The following is a 12733-nucleotide window of genomic DNA, read 5'->3' as shown; positions in this document are numbered from 1 at the left end:
AACCACAAAAATACCATTTTCAATGAAAAAAATACGAATCCTTAAATGAGACATATATATATATATATTACTAAAGACGGCCACAGCATGATACATAACTATGATCCAATGGTATGTACTTGAAATAGCCGAAGCCTTAAAGGCACAGGTGCTGCTATCCGAATTACCGATGTTCTCTTCAAGGCAATAGCTGATACCAACACTTTGTAGAAAATAGAAGAGTGGAACTGTGAGATCTTCGCGTCCGCCAAGTGCTGTTTTACAATTGTGGACGAGCGCTTCTGTAAATCATCTGAGGGAGAGGTTCTTCGATATACCGTTCATTAACGCCTACGCGCAAGTGTAAAAACGTGCTACGCAATGGCAGGTCTAGGCATATGACACCTCTCACTTCTCACCTTTAATTTCCTGCTCTTCTTCACGTTAGGTAGAGCTGCTTACTCAGCAAACAGATGGACCCAAGGAACGATAGGTTTGGAAAAGAGTTGCTTATTAGATGAAAACAACTTGAGGCCGAAAAGCGTGAGTGCACATTATTTGTTCATTGGTTTGTGTCAAGCCAGCGCTTACTTTTTTGAGACTTTTCTTTCCAAAAAGAGACAGCACATACTTCGCGAACCTTCGAAGTCCCTACTACCAAAAGGTTTGCTTAACTCGGCAAGCCTTCGCTTTTTCGTAGATCAACATAATGGCGTTCAGACTACCTAAGAACTTTCCTCACATACAATGAGGACGAGATGGAATTGACGTTGGTTCATGCTATGCTGCTATAGTTCTATAGCTCAATAGTTTGTGAATAAACTTTCAGAATTTTTAGAAAGCCCGGGAAAAATGTGTCAAACGCTCCTGCTATATCTACAAAGGTGTCTAGTCGCCCCCTTAGAAAACTCTACTGTCAGAGAAATATACATCAAGGATGGTGTGACTCCGGCCTTTCACCAACCGCTGTCATGCCGTTAACTACCCCTATTAAACGAAACTTTGGTTGTGGAAGCCGAATGAGTATATTTTACACAACAAGGCAATTATTTCCAAAGTCATTTCTATCACACCACTAAAATCCATCAAATCAGCCTCCAACTTCCTTGCGCCGTTTGTTGCTGCGTTGAGCTCGGCGCTGCTTCAGACACTGATTGCTCATTCTAGGTGCTAATCACAGAGAGCATTAACAATCTCGACTTTAAATGATCGTAACCACAAGCAAAGTGGATGTTACTGACAAACCTATCCAGCTTGTTCGTGGTGTCCTTTTTTTCCTGGTGAGGCTTTTTCTTCGGGTTCTTGTAGTGATAAAGACAGTTCTTGAAGATTTTTTTTGTAGTATTATCGTTGTACCTGATGTTGATTGTATAGAAAAATAGGTCTGTGAAGAATTTCGTACATCTAGGAACCAGCATTAACAGCGAAAACAAAATCAGCTAAGAAATTAAACGGAAATAACTCCAGCCAACAAGCATTATTTTGGATCGAAAAGGCAATTCTTTCCCTGATTTAAGAGTCGGAATCATGGGCGTTGTCAGGCTTCTGGAGTGTTCGAAAGAAAAGTTCTCCAGGAGACTTGATAGTTTAACGATGAGCTGTATGAACGAAGAAAGTATTTCGAGGGTTGCGAGAGGCAAGTGGAGGAAGACTTCACCTCCCTTAGTACTCCCAATCGCGAAAGAGGGATAGCGTGACTTGTTACGTAACGGCTTAAGCCACTTAGGTGGCCAAGCGCCAACTTATGATGGTAATGATCGAATTTCCTTTGCCAGATATTGATTAGGTACGTTCCGTTAAGAAGCATTATTAATGTACTAGCTCGACTGTCTCGGAGCGCAATGATATGACCATATTTAACCTTCTCGGTAATACTACCCGCCCCTTCCGCGAGTAATTTGTGCGGGAAGAACCTGGATGGCTTAATACGTGTGTGATACTTTCAAAGTTGCATTAGATTAAGTACGCCTCTTTTTTGTAAAGTCGACAATTGGGTTGGATAAACTAAACATTGTACCCTTTTCCCAGCATCCTTAACTTTCATCCTGTGATATAGATACCTAGCATTGTAGAACCTCTCCTGACCACATAAAGTATGCCCAGATAAACCCTTCTTCAGATCCATGTTTGGAATCCGGCTTATCAAACGGCTTTAGGGCTCTAGACTGGTCCACACGAGGGCTAGCAGTAATTTAATTAAAACAGGGCAAATAATCCAAACTGAGTCGTAATGCAGGAAAGGCTAATGTGCGTTGAAATATGCAGATATCTTCTGACACTATTTTGCCAAATTCCCACTTCTACTCGCTGTACATCCGCATGTCACCAAAAATCTTACGTTCATAATGAATTTATTAACTGTAGCTAATTTTTCGACATCTCAAAGCAAAACTTCCTTGACATATTTAGCCATGCGAAAAACCCGGAAGGACACGCAACGTCAATAGAAAAATTTCGAAGCAAAGCGACAAATAATGTCAAGTCAAAAGCGTTTGCAAAATAATCGAATACAATTCAATAGAACAAATCGAATGACAGAAATACACAAAATAAACAACAACAAAAGCAATACCGAAATCATTGGTATGAGTAAAAATGCAACAACAACACCATTGAAATGTCAGTACAAATGTCAAGTAAACAATTTTTATTTCCTGCCCTCCAAATCAATACAGTAGCCCCGAAGGAAGCAACGACAACCTCCACAACCTCCATACTGTGGCACAAAATCTAAAGACAAATTTGTGAATGAATGGTTCGGAAGGACAGACGAACTATCACGACGTAACTGCGTAACATGTGTATGCGTCAGAGAAGTTGTGACATTCACCGAGCTCCATGACTGCATGTTGGCCTTTTGCCTTTGACTGCCTGCAACTTATCCAGCAACATCTCTCCATTGCTCTGGAACCCACTCCCTTCCTACCTACCAAACGAAAAATTTGCAAACAAGCGCCGGTGCCACTAAATGAGTTCGCTTCCTTAGCGCTGGCGCTGATGCTGCTGCTGTGGCTGCGGCTGGTTATTTGGGTGATTTATTTGCCGAAAATATGTGAGAATATTTTTGCTATTTTTATTTTTGTTTTGCCAAACTTACTTATACCGCCTCGTTCGTGGTCTCCTGTGTGCTGTTTGTTGCTGTCAATAAACAAATTGCCGACGCATTTTTGTTGATTTCATTGTTGTTGTTGGCAGCTTTTTCTTGTCGAATTTGTTAAGATTACGCTAAGCAGTTTTGTACTTCGGGTGGCAACAGCACAGGCAAGAGCTCTGCCACACACGAAACTGAATGCAACATTTGCGTTGGCTTAAGCATCACCTCGCTTGCCCGGGGTTTGGTCTCAATCGCTTTGTCTTTGCAAATTTACCACCGAAAGGTTGAGTGACAAAGTGACTAACAAATGTGGGTGATAAGTTTTAAAATTCAACAACTAAGTGAAACATTTTGGTTAAGTTGGTACGTTAATGTTATTAGCCGTAGAGGTTGATTTGTTTGGTATTCCAACATGACGAGCCTAACAAAAGTTCGATAATGAGAGTCAGATGAAACTGTCTAGTGCTAGGTAGAGCTGACGAAGTGCACAGCTCTTCTTCGGGTATCGATGCGATCCGCTCGCGAATTAGCACCCTCAAGTGATTTGGCATCGCCACCGATGAAGCCTACGTTCATAGTCTCCATGTACATACATGCAATCACAATAGCATCTATTGTACTGAGCAGCAAAATAAATCCTAAATTCGCTTGCTGGCAGCACTTAGACTTAAGAACTGCCACGGATATCTTCTTTTGACACCTGATCATCATTGCGAAAATGCTATGAGGTGGATCTTGTTAAGGTTTGAGGAAGCACTCAGTTATTCTAGGTTCAGAAAAAGGTTCAAAAACACACACTAAACAAAAACACACAGACAACTTGGGATGTGTGGTTGATAGCAGCTTTTCGTACAAACAAAGTGGGGAGCGAGAGATCAAGGTGACCTGGCTTATCAGCAGTAGAATACTCCAACGATGGGATGATCGGTGGCCGGCAACAGATATGCAAACGATCTCGAGGTAGCCAAACAACTGACGGCTTCAAGTAGTAGGCAAAGGTTAGGATCGGGAAAAGAAAAGCTGGACTGTGTTAGTTAGCTAGAGGAGCGCATACCTGTAGTGGAACCAGAGGGATGGGAACGTCGATAATAATAGGGGTGTTGCGGAGATCAATGCTTAACTTCCAGATGGGATAATCTTCGATGCTCCCTCGCTGAACACCCCCGCTTATATATTTTTACGGTGGATATAAGTACTAATGCTCAAAAAACTCTCTAAATCATGTGGAACGGGACAATTCAACTCAATTTATAGCTTCACCAACCGAAATTGTGCCTCAGTTAATTTCTATTGACTATTGATCATCAACTGATGCTGACTCAGCTCTTGTTTGCTGCCTCTTCTCGTTTTCCCTAAGCATTATACACATACATAGGGAATTGGTAAACTCCTTTGCTGACTCTCTCTCTGTACCCAATTATCAGAGTCAAATGCTCAATTCTTGCAGAAGAGGAAAGCAGACTTCACAGAGAGAGACGCATCACTTTGGAGCAACTTCGACATCACTAATCTTGACTGAACCACGGGCATACTACACATAGTTTTTCAATTGCAATGTGGAACCAACACCTTTAACCACAACTTCCCTAGGGTCCTGCTGGCATGGACTCATATAAGGTACTTTGATGAACGTTCAGGGGTGGTTGTGTACACTGGATGAGAGGTAGCATTGCTTATACAACAAAAACAACAAGCAATTTAATAGCTAATCTATGGATATGGCGAAATGTTTAATATAGCTACATCCAACATTTTTTTTATCAGCACACTCTTCTTCGGTAATAAGCTTGGGATTGCTAGAGCTCACGTTTTGGAGGGGCCTTATGTAGACAGAAAACTAGTTTCAAACGGTGTGCGACTTTGGGTTATAATGAGGCAGGGTTATGATATTGTGAAACAGTAATACAAATACAATCGTATCTACAACAAAGGATGGGAGGCTAAAAAACTCCTGAAATAAAAAAGGATCTCAGAAATAGAACAAACTACTGGAAAATTTTAATGACAACTGTCTAAATAGTGAAAAGGGTTGAGGATCGATGGTAAAGGCGACAGTGGGGCCTTTAAATATGGAGGTGGAAAGTTATTAAAAGGCATTCAATAACTGTTATACAGAAAATTCTTTGAAAAGGGCACTCTTATAGATTTATATGAAAGGCAATACCGCAAACCATCTTCAGGAACCCGGGATCCTTGATGTCGCATATATATAAGCCTATTGCTAGCGTCTGTGAAATACTCCACTAGACTGAGTAAAAAACCTTGAAGATGTACGCTTCTAAAAACGAAAGCTAATGGTAGGAGGGACTAGAAACTAAATTTTGTTTATCTTCCTAAATGCCGCGAAAAGCCGTAGTGTACTGGATTGGTATCCTGCTTGTGATAGTATAGAATTTAAGTGTAATCACTACATTGTAGTGACATGAAAGGAGGAATTATAAGTCAAAACCGAGTCCGGAATCGAAAGTGTAGCTATCGGTTTTGTTTCGACGGACGTGTTATCCATTTCTTATCGACGTGTTATTGAATTGAATAGATGTTTTATCTACGATATATATACGAGTTATCGATATGCTATCGAAGTTTATCAATGAGTTATCGTTTTTTTAGATCTATAGAGTTATGGGTTTGTTATTGAAACGTATTGATATCGATTTGTTTTCAAAGTGTTACCTACTTGTTATCGGCATATTATCGATTTGTTTACAAAAAGTTTTAGATTTTCTATCAGAAATGTATCGACTTGTTTTCAGAAATTTATCAGAAAGCAATCGGTTTACAATGGAAGAAAATTTGTTATTGAAAAGTTATTCATATTGTAACGAATTTACTGCAAATCCTCTTATTTGCAATCTTCTACTAACGTTCGAATCACTGAACTGTTGAATAAATAACTCCAATATTTAATAATGCAAAATGACCTTTATTCAAGTACTTTCACAATAAATAACTCTACTATTGCCCGACAGATAGCGTGCTTAATCGAAACTGAATTATTGCGCCTCGACTGTTGTTGCCTTTTATACTCTCTGATTTCCTCGCTCGCATCGTCTAGGCGCTTCCATTTCCAGAATCTACTAGTTGGCCATCAGCTATCAAATTTCTCAGCTGTAACTACAATTGCACGATTTTATAGCTTTCTCATTGCATACTTTCGGGAGTATCTCAGATATATGCATGTGGTTGTGCGTTGCTTCACAGCTGCGTGTACGTACATATGTGTAGACATAATGATTGATTCGTTTATGTAGATACAAGTGACTTTCTGCTTTATTGTAGTTGTGACGTCATTTACTTAGCATCAGACTAGGGATGTGAGTATCACTTAGTGTCACTCATTTCGTCACAATATGTTATCAAAATATGATCGATATGTTATAGAAAAGTTATGGATTAGTTGTTGGCGTGTTATCGTTTTGTTATGGATGACTCATTGTTTGTTATGAAACGGTCACCAATATAACTTCAATGTAAAGTCATAGCGTCATCCGTCAATAACAAGCCAAAAAAGCACCCAGAAGAATGGACGATAATGATTCGCTATCAATAATAAGCCGATAACAAAACGTAAAACTTGTTGTTGTCGTTGTTGTAGCGATGAAGACACTCCCCGAAGGTTTTGGGGCATACTTGCTGGGGGTATATTTTAAGCCCCCTAACCCGCTGGCCGCTGTTGAAGCTGACGAAGTTCTTCTCAGGTCCCGAAATATTTTTTTTTCTAGCAAAGTTACCTCTGTTTCGTGATTTAACTTCAACCATGGCCGAGTTCTTGTTAACTTAGAAACATAAGTTTTCTAGACTTTAGGGGTGGTCGCATTTAATTTTTTTATTTCGTGTGGGAACCGATATCTGCAGATGTCTACACTTGATTTCCCTGCAAAACTCAAACGACGTAGAGAAACATATGTAGCTTTTTACGACTGGGGAATCCATCTTCTAAGCATTCGATATCTACAAATCCATCAAGCGAACGCGAAAACATAAGGTAAGGAAAAATGTCATCTTCATTTTCTTATATATTCCTTAAACTATAAACCGAGCGGCCACAGTGGTGTGATGGTAGCGTGCTCCGCCTACCACACCGAATGCCCTGGGTTCACACCCCGGGCAAAGCAACATCAAAATTTTAGAAATAAGGTTTTTCAATTAGAAGAAAATTTTTCTAAGCGGGGTCGCCCCTCGGCAGTGTTTGGCAAGCACTCCGAGTGTATTTCTGCCATGAAAAGCTCTCATTGAAAACTCATCTGCCTCGCAGATGCCGTTCGGAGTCGGCATAAAACAAGTAGGTCTCGTCCCGCCAATTTGTAGGAAAAATTAAAAAGGAGCACGACGCAAATTGGAAGAGAAGCTCGGCCTAAAATCTCTTCGGAGGTTATCGCGCCTTACATTTATTTATTTTTATAAACCAAGCTTAAGCAAGTAATGGTTTAACATTACCTTTAATGACAGCAATTATCTAAACAAATACAAGCAGTCACTAATTAATAAATATTAAGGTAAAATTTTATTTAAGTGTTGCCAATTTGTTAAACTGTCCATTTGGGTACCAGAAATAGCAGATGCGAAAGTAAAATCGTCAGCAGAAGCCATAAGAAAGCAAAACACTTGAAAAATAAATACGAAATACCGTGAGCTGTATGCTTAATCATTTTGAGTTTTCGCTGACTGACTGTTATGACAGCGTTTTGTAAGCAACTACAATCAAAAACACCAGCAATATATGCAAATATGCCATAAGGATTAGTGGGGCCTAATGCACGTGGCGAAAGAGTATAAAATGAGCTACTCAGTTCAGGTAGCCGAAAACCTTGGCGAAAAGAACTGAAGCAGGTGCACACTAACCCGAACTCGACTCAAAAAGAACAAAAGAAGGGTAATCGCGAAATACGCTGTAAGCGCCAATCATAATTTTTTCAGATTTTCCTTTAATCGCTGAGCTGTCGAATAAATAACTCCAATAATCAGGATTGCAAAATGGTCTTTTCGTAGACTAATTTGGATGTAGTACTTCACAATCACATTTATACTGCACTAATAGCATGTTTAAATCAAACTGATTATTAATTCCTCAGCTTGCGCTGCTTTTATACTCTCTGTTGCCTCGTTCGCATATTTCTCCTAAGGTCTAGGCCAGGGCTCTTCACTTCATAGCACAATTGTGCCCTCCCAATTCACACGCATAAGATTCGCTCTGTCGTCGTTAATTGAGTTAGTCGCTGCTTGGCACTTGGCGTAGCAACATCGGTAATGGGTATCGGCTGATCGGTATCAAATTATGTATGAATAATTCAATTTATTCAAATAAATAAAAGCGCTTGTTGTTAGCTCGTTGCGGGATGTGAACCATCTCGGGTCTATGCCTAAGGACAACGCAAAGTCGGTCACTAAATGCCGCAGATATATTAATGAGATGACTCAGCACTTCAATATCAGCTTTGTGTGGGTACCTGGGCACAGAGATATTGAAGGAAACTGAAGAACAGACGAGCTGGAGAGAAGAGGCATCACCGGCCATATCCTTCCGGGAAATGATTCGGTAGGTATACCCATGGCCACTTTCAGGTTTCGTGTGAACACAAGCACTATAAGAATTGCAAATGGACTATGGTCAGCGATATCATCGTGTGAGACATCCAGGCAAACCTGACCCTCATATGACAAGGGGCGCACAGGAGCGCTTCTGATTTTAAACAAATTAGTTCTCTCGCCCCTGATAAGGGTTCTAACAGGGCACTGTTTAATAGGCACGCATGGTGCTAGAATGGGGGGTCGCAGCTGCAGATGTACAGAAGAGGAGGAGAGGTCCAGCACCTTCTCTGTCATTGTCTAGCGCTTAGTAGGCATAGGTTGGCCATCCTTGGTAAACCTTTTCTACATGACCTTGCTGAGGTCTCTAGCTATGAAGTAAAGGCTGTATCAAAATATATAATTTCCACGAAGTTGTTTGACCCGCTTTAGGCAGGGTAGGGGTCCTCTTTGAGACCGTATAGGGTATTACAATGGACCCACTGGTGGCCTAAGTAGTGAGCTATTACCATAGTGTCCAGCTCAGCCCTTGCAGCCTAACCTAACCTAGCTCGTTGCTTGCTAGTAAGCGAATAAATGAAAAATCAATTCACACGCACTATCATCGCGACGATTGCGCTCTCACTAATCCAGGCGCACTTTCAATTTTGAAGAACCTTGGTCTAGACTTTTCACGAACATGCCATCTGGAACAGTTGTATATTATACTTGGTTATTTAGTTAGGCGGCCACCGTGGTGTGATGGTAGCGTGCTCCGCCTACTACACCGTATGCCCTGGGTGCACACACCGGGCAAAGCAATATCAAAATTTTAGAAATAAGGTTTTTCAATTAGAAGAAAATTTTTCTAAGCGGGGTCGCCCCCGGAAGTGTTTGGCAAGCGAAATTGATGAAAGGGGAGCCTATAATCAAATATTATATAATTATTGTCCCTTATCCGACCATGACGTGGTCGCTCTTGACAGCTAACAAAAAACAGTAAAGCATTCAATAGGAAGTAGTAGGTACTATCCCCAAAAACAACGTTATTCTAAACATATGGCATAGGATTTCTCTTAGCAAAAATTATAGTTTTAAGCTGATTAGACAATAGACTGTCTAATCAGTTTAAAACTAGTGTTGGTCTCCATACAAAATAAAAAAGTCCGCTCCTAAATTTGAAGCACGATTTATTTTCCGTTTGACTGCCAAACTGACGTTATTCACGCCGCAAAAAGATGGTAATTATCGATTATTTTATCATGAGTCTTTTTAGCTTGGCGTGAGGTTACGGGTTCTGTATTTTGCACAGTACAATAGATAGCATCTTATATGATCGGTTTGCAGAATCGCCTTTCTAATGGAATGGGGAAAGCAAACTTCAATTTCGATCTGGATTCATCGGTCGCCCAACCATATTTCAAACAGGATTTGATGCATGTTTCTAACTAGCTATTTGCCTCCGCGGTTGAACAGCTCGGCGAATATGGTCCGTCGTTACTCGACGAATTTTTATTCTTTAGTCGGGATATTAATATTCTCACTTCATCAAAGTCGGGTAGCGGATCGTATATTCCTTTATCATTAATTGAGGGATCGCCTGCTAGCTAGCGATGAGGAGAAATGCTCCCTCCACAACTTAAGCACACTCTGTAGATCATTTAGCAGGTCACCAGTATCGCTCCTGCAGGAATTTACCCCGGTCTTGAAAGATTCCGTCCTCCGACCGATTTTTTGGTAGAATTTTCAGGCATAATTCCTATCATCCAACATCTGAAGCTCCTGGCACTCACGCCGTTCTGCCTCCCTTTTTTTCTTCTAGTAGGCGTCTTTATTCTTCGCCTCACAACAACGCTCCAATATAAAGAGCTCATACGCAGCGTGGCCCTATAGACAGCGTCCTTCTTTTTAGAAGCAGCGCGACATTCTTCATCGTACCTGTTGTTTTTCGGGCTAGCTGGAAACCTTTAGTCTTAGCAGCGGCGATACATAATGAGAGTGGAATAATATGCACCCTCTGCTCGGTCACATCGTCGGTTCGAAGATTGCTCTCGATGAGCAGGTATAAGAGCCAAGTGAAGTAATCATAAGCTGTATGTTTCTTGAGCAGCTTTTTGACGACGAACTTTCTTTGTGGCATGCGCGCCAATAAATATTACTTCGTGCCACTGATCCGAGACTTGAAGAACCACTCTTACCAAGGCGAATGCTGTGATGTCTTAGAGAGGAAAAAGGTTGTCTTCAAGGCGAAGTATTTTTATTTGATGTATATTCGAATGATTTTCCATCTCCCTTGTCGAATTTGTTTTGGATAAAAATCGATTTCGGCGTTGTGCCGATCTATCGTGTTTTACGAAAGACTTAAGAGTAAATTTTTTGTTGTCAATGCGGCCACAGACCAAGTAATTTTACTATCGGGCCTGTTTTCATGGCCCTCCAAATCTTGCGCTGTAAACGGAAAATAGGACAAGCTTTTCATTACACCGTATGCCCTGAGTTCGCACCCCGGGCAAAGCAACATCAAAATTTTAGAAATAAGGTTTTTCAATTAGAAGAAAATTTTTCTAAGCGGGGTCGCCCCTCGGCAGTGTTTGGCAAGCGCTCCGGGTGTATTTCTGCCATGAAAAGCTCTCAGTGAAAACTGATCTTCCTTGCAGATGCCGTTCGGAGTCGGCATAAAACATGTAGGTCCTGTCCGGCCAATTTGTAGGGAAAATCAAGAGGAGCACGACGCAAATTGGAAGAGAAGCTCGACCTTAGATCTCTTCGGAGGTTATCGCGCCTTATATTTATTTATTTATTTATAGGAGTTTCCGAAAATTGGCGGTTATAGGTTTCAAAACGTGAAAGTCTGTGGCTAAATGGGTCAGCATAGAAATTCAACGGATAACCACTCCAACCATCTTTGTACTGAGTAGGCGAGTTAGAAATACAGCCCATTCCTGACGAGCTAAGATCACTACCTATAAATCTTTTATCACACCTGCTCTGACATACGGTGCCGGAACTTAGATAATGGCATCATATGAGACCATCAATGCGATTCTAAATGGAGAAATTTTCAAACGATTAAGGCCAACAGGACTTATTTGTTGAGTCCCACCACTTATAGTATACAAATTGGTGGCTACTACTAGATAGTAGGAAGTAGTCCATGGCCTATGTATTCGAAAAAACCGTATTTATGATTTGAGAGGGTAAAATAAGGTTTGATATAAAAAGAGCCCTGAAAATAGAGCTGTCAAGTTTCAAAGGAAAGGAGAATGCGAGCGAAAGGAAGAACGACCACGATAGGGGGATAAGGAGGATAAGATATTGTATCGTATCAGACTGGCATAAATGGCTCAAAATATTTTCTTTCAGTTGCTGGGTATAATTATATCGATTGCGGCTTCTTAATGGCTCATATATTAAGTATACAAAGTATGAAACTATACAAAATTTAAAGTTTCGCGCTGCACCTAAAACCTCCTCCAGGCAAGGGAACCAGTTAGTTGCAGCAGTCGTAGACAAAACAGTAGTGACATTAACGGATATGGCCTGCGGCTGCTGGCAGCTATAATAGAGTAAATGGCGGCGGCAAGAAAACTCAGTGGGCTAATGTCAGTGGCAATTGGCAGTTTGGTAGTAGCGGTAAGCGGAGTACAGTAGTACATAAAGAACAACAACAACGACGACGACCACACCACAGGTAATCTATGTTGTGTGTAGCTAGGTCGTAGTCATCTTCTTTGGTCGGCTATTGTGGCAGATAAATCACAGCAACATCGGAATCGATGGCGGGCCATGGCGTTGACTAAAGCGGATGAGGCGCGCCTGAAAGCCGAAATGGTCATTCATCATCATCACCTTGGTATTTGTTGTTGCAGTTGTTGTTGTTACGGTGGTCGATAAGCGTGTGATGTGCATTCACGGCGACAAAGAGTTAACCGCTGTTGGCTACTACTTGCAAACTCAAAACGCCCATTTTTTATGATTTGTCCCCTTAATTACCGCCAACTAAGCAACAACAAGCATTACAACTAAAAGAATAGTGAAAATGCAATAACTGCAATTATATAAAATATACGTAAGTGTAAGTACTGTTGTAAGTAGTCATGCTGATTGCTAGATCCATTAGCTGATCGTGTGAATGTAAAAAGAGCTACAGAGTTA

Source organism: Eurosta solidaginis, chromosome 1 (assembly GCF_040869045.1).
Source record: "Eurosta solidaginis isolate ZX-2024a chromosome 1, ASM4086904v1, whole genome shotgun sequence".
NCBI classification, from domain to species: domain Eukaryota; kingdom Metazoa; phylum Arthropoda; class Insecta; order Diptera; family Tephritidae; genus Eurosta; species Eurosta solidaginis.
This window is presented reverse-complemented; position numbering follows the sequence as displayed.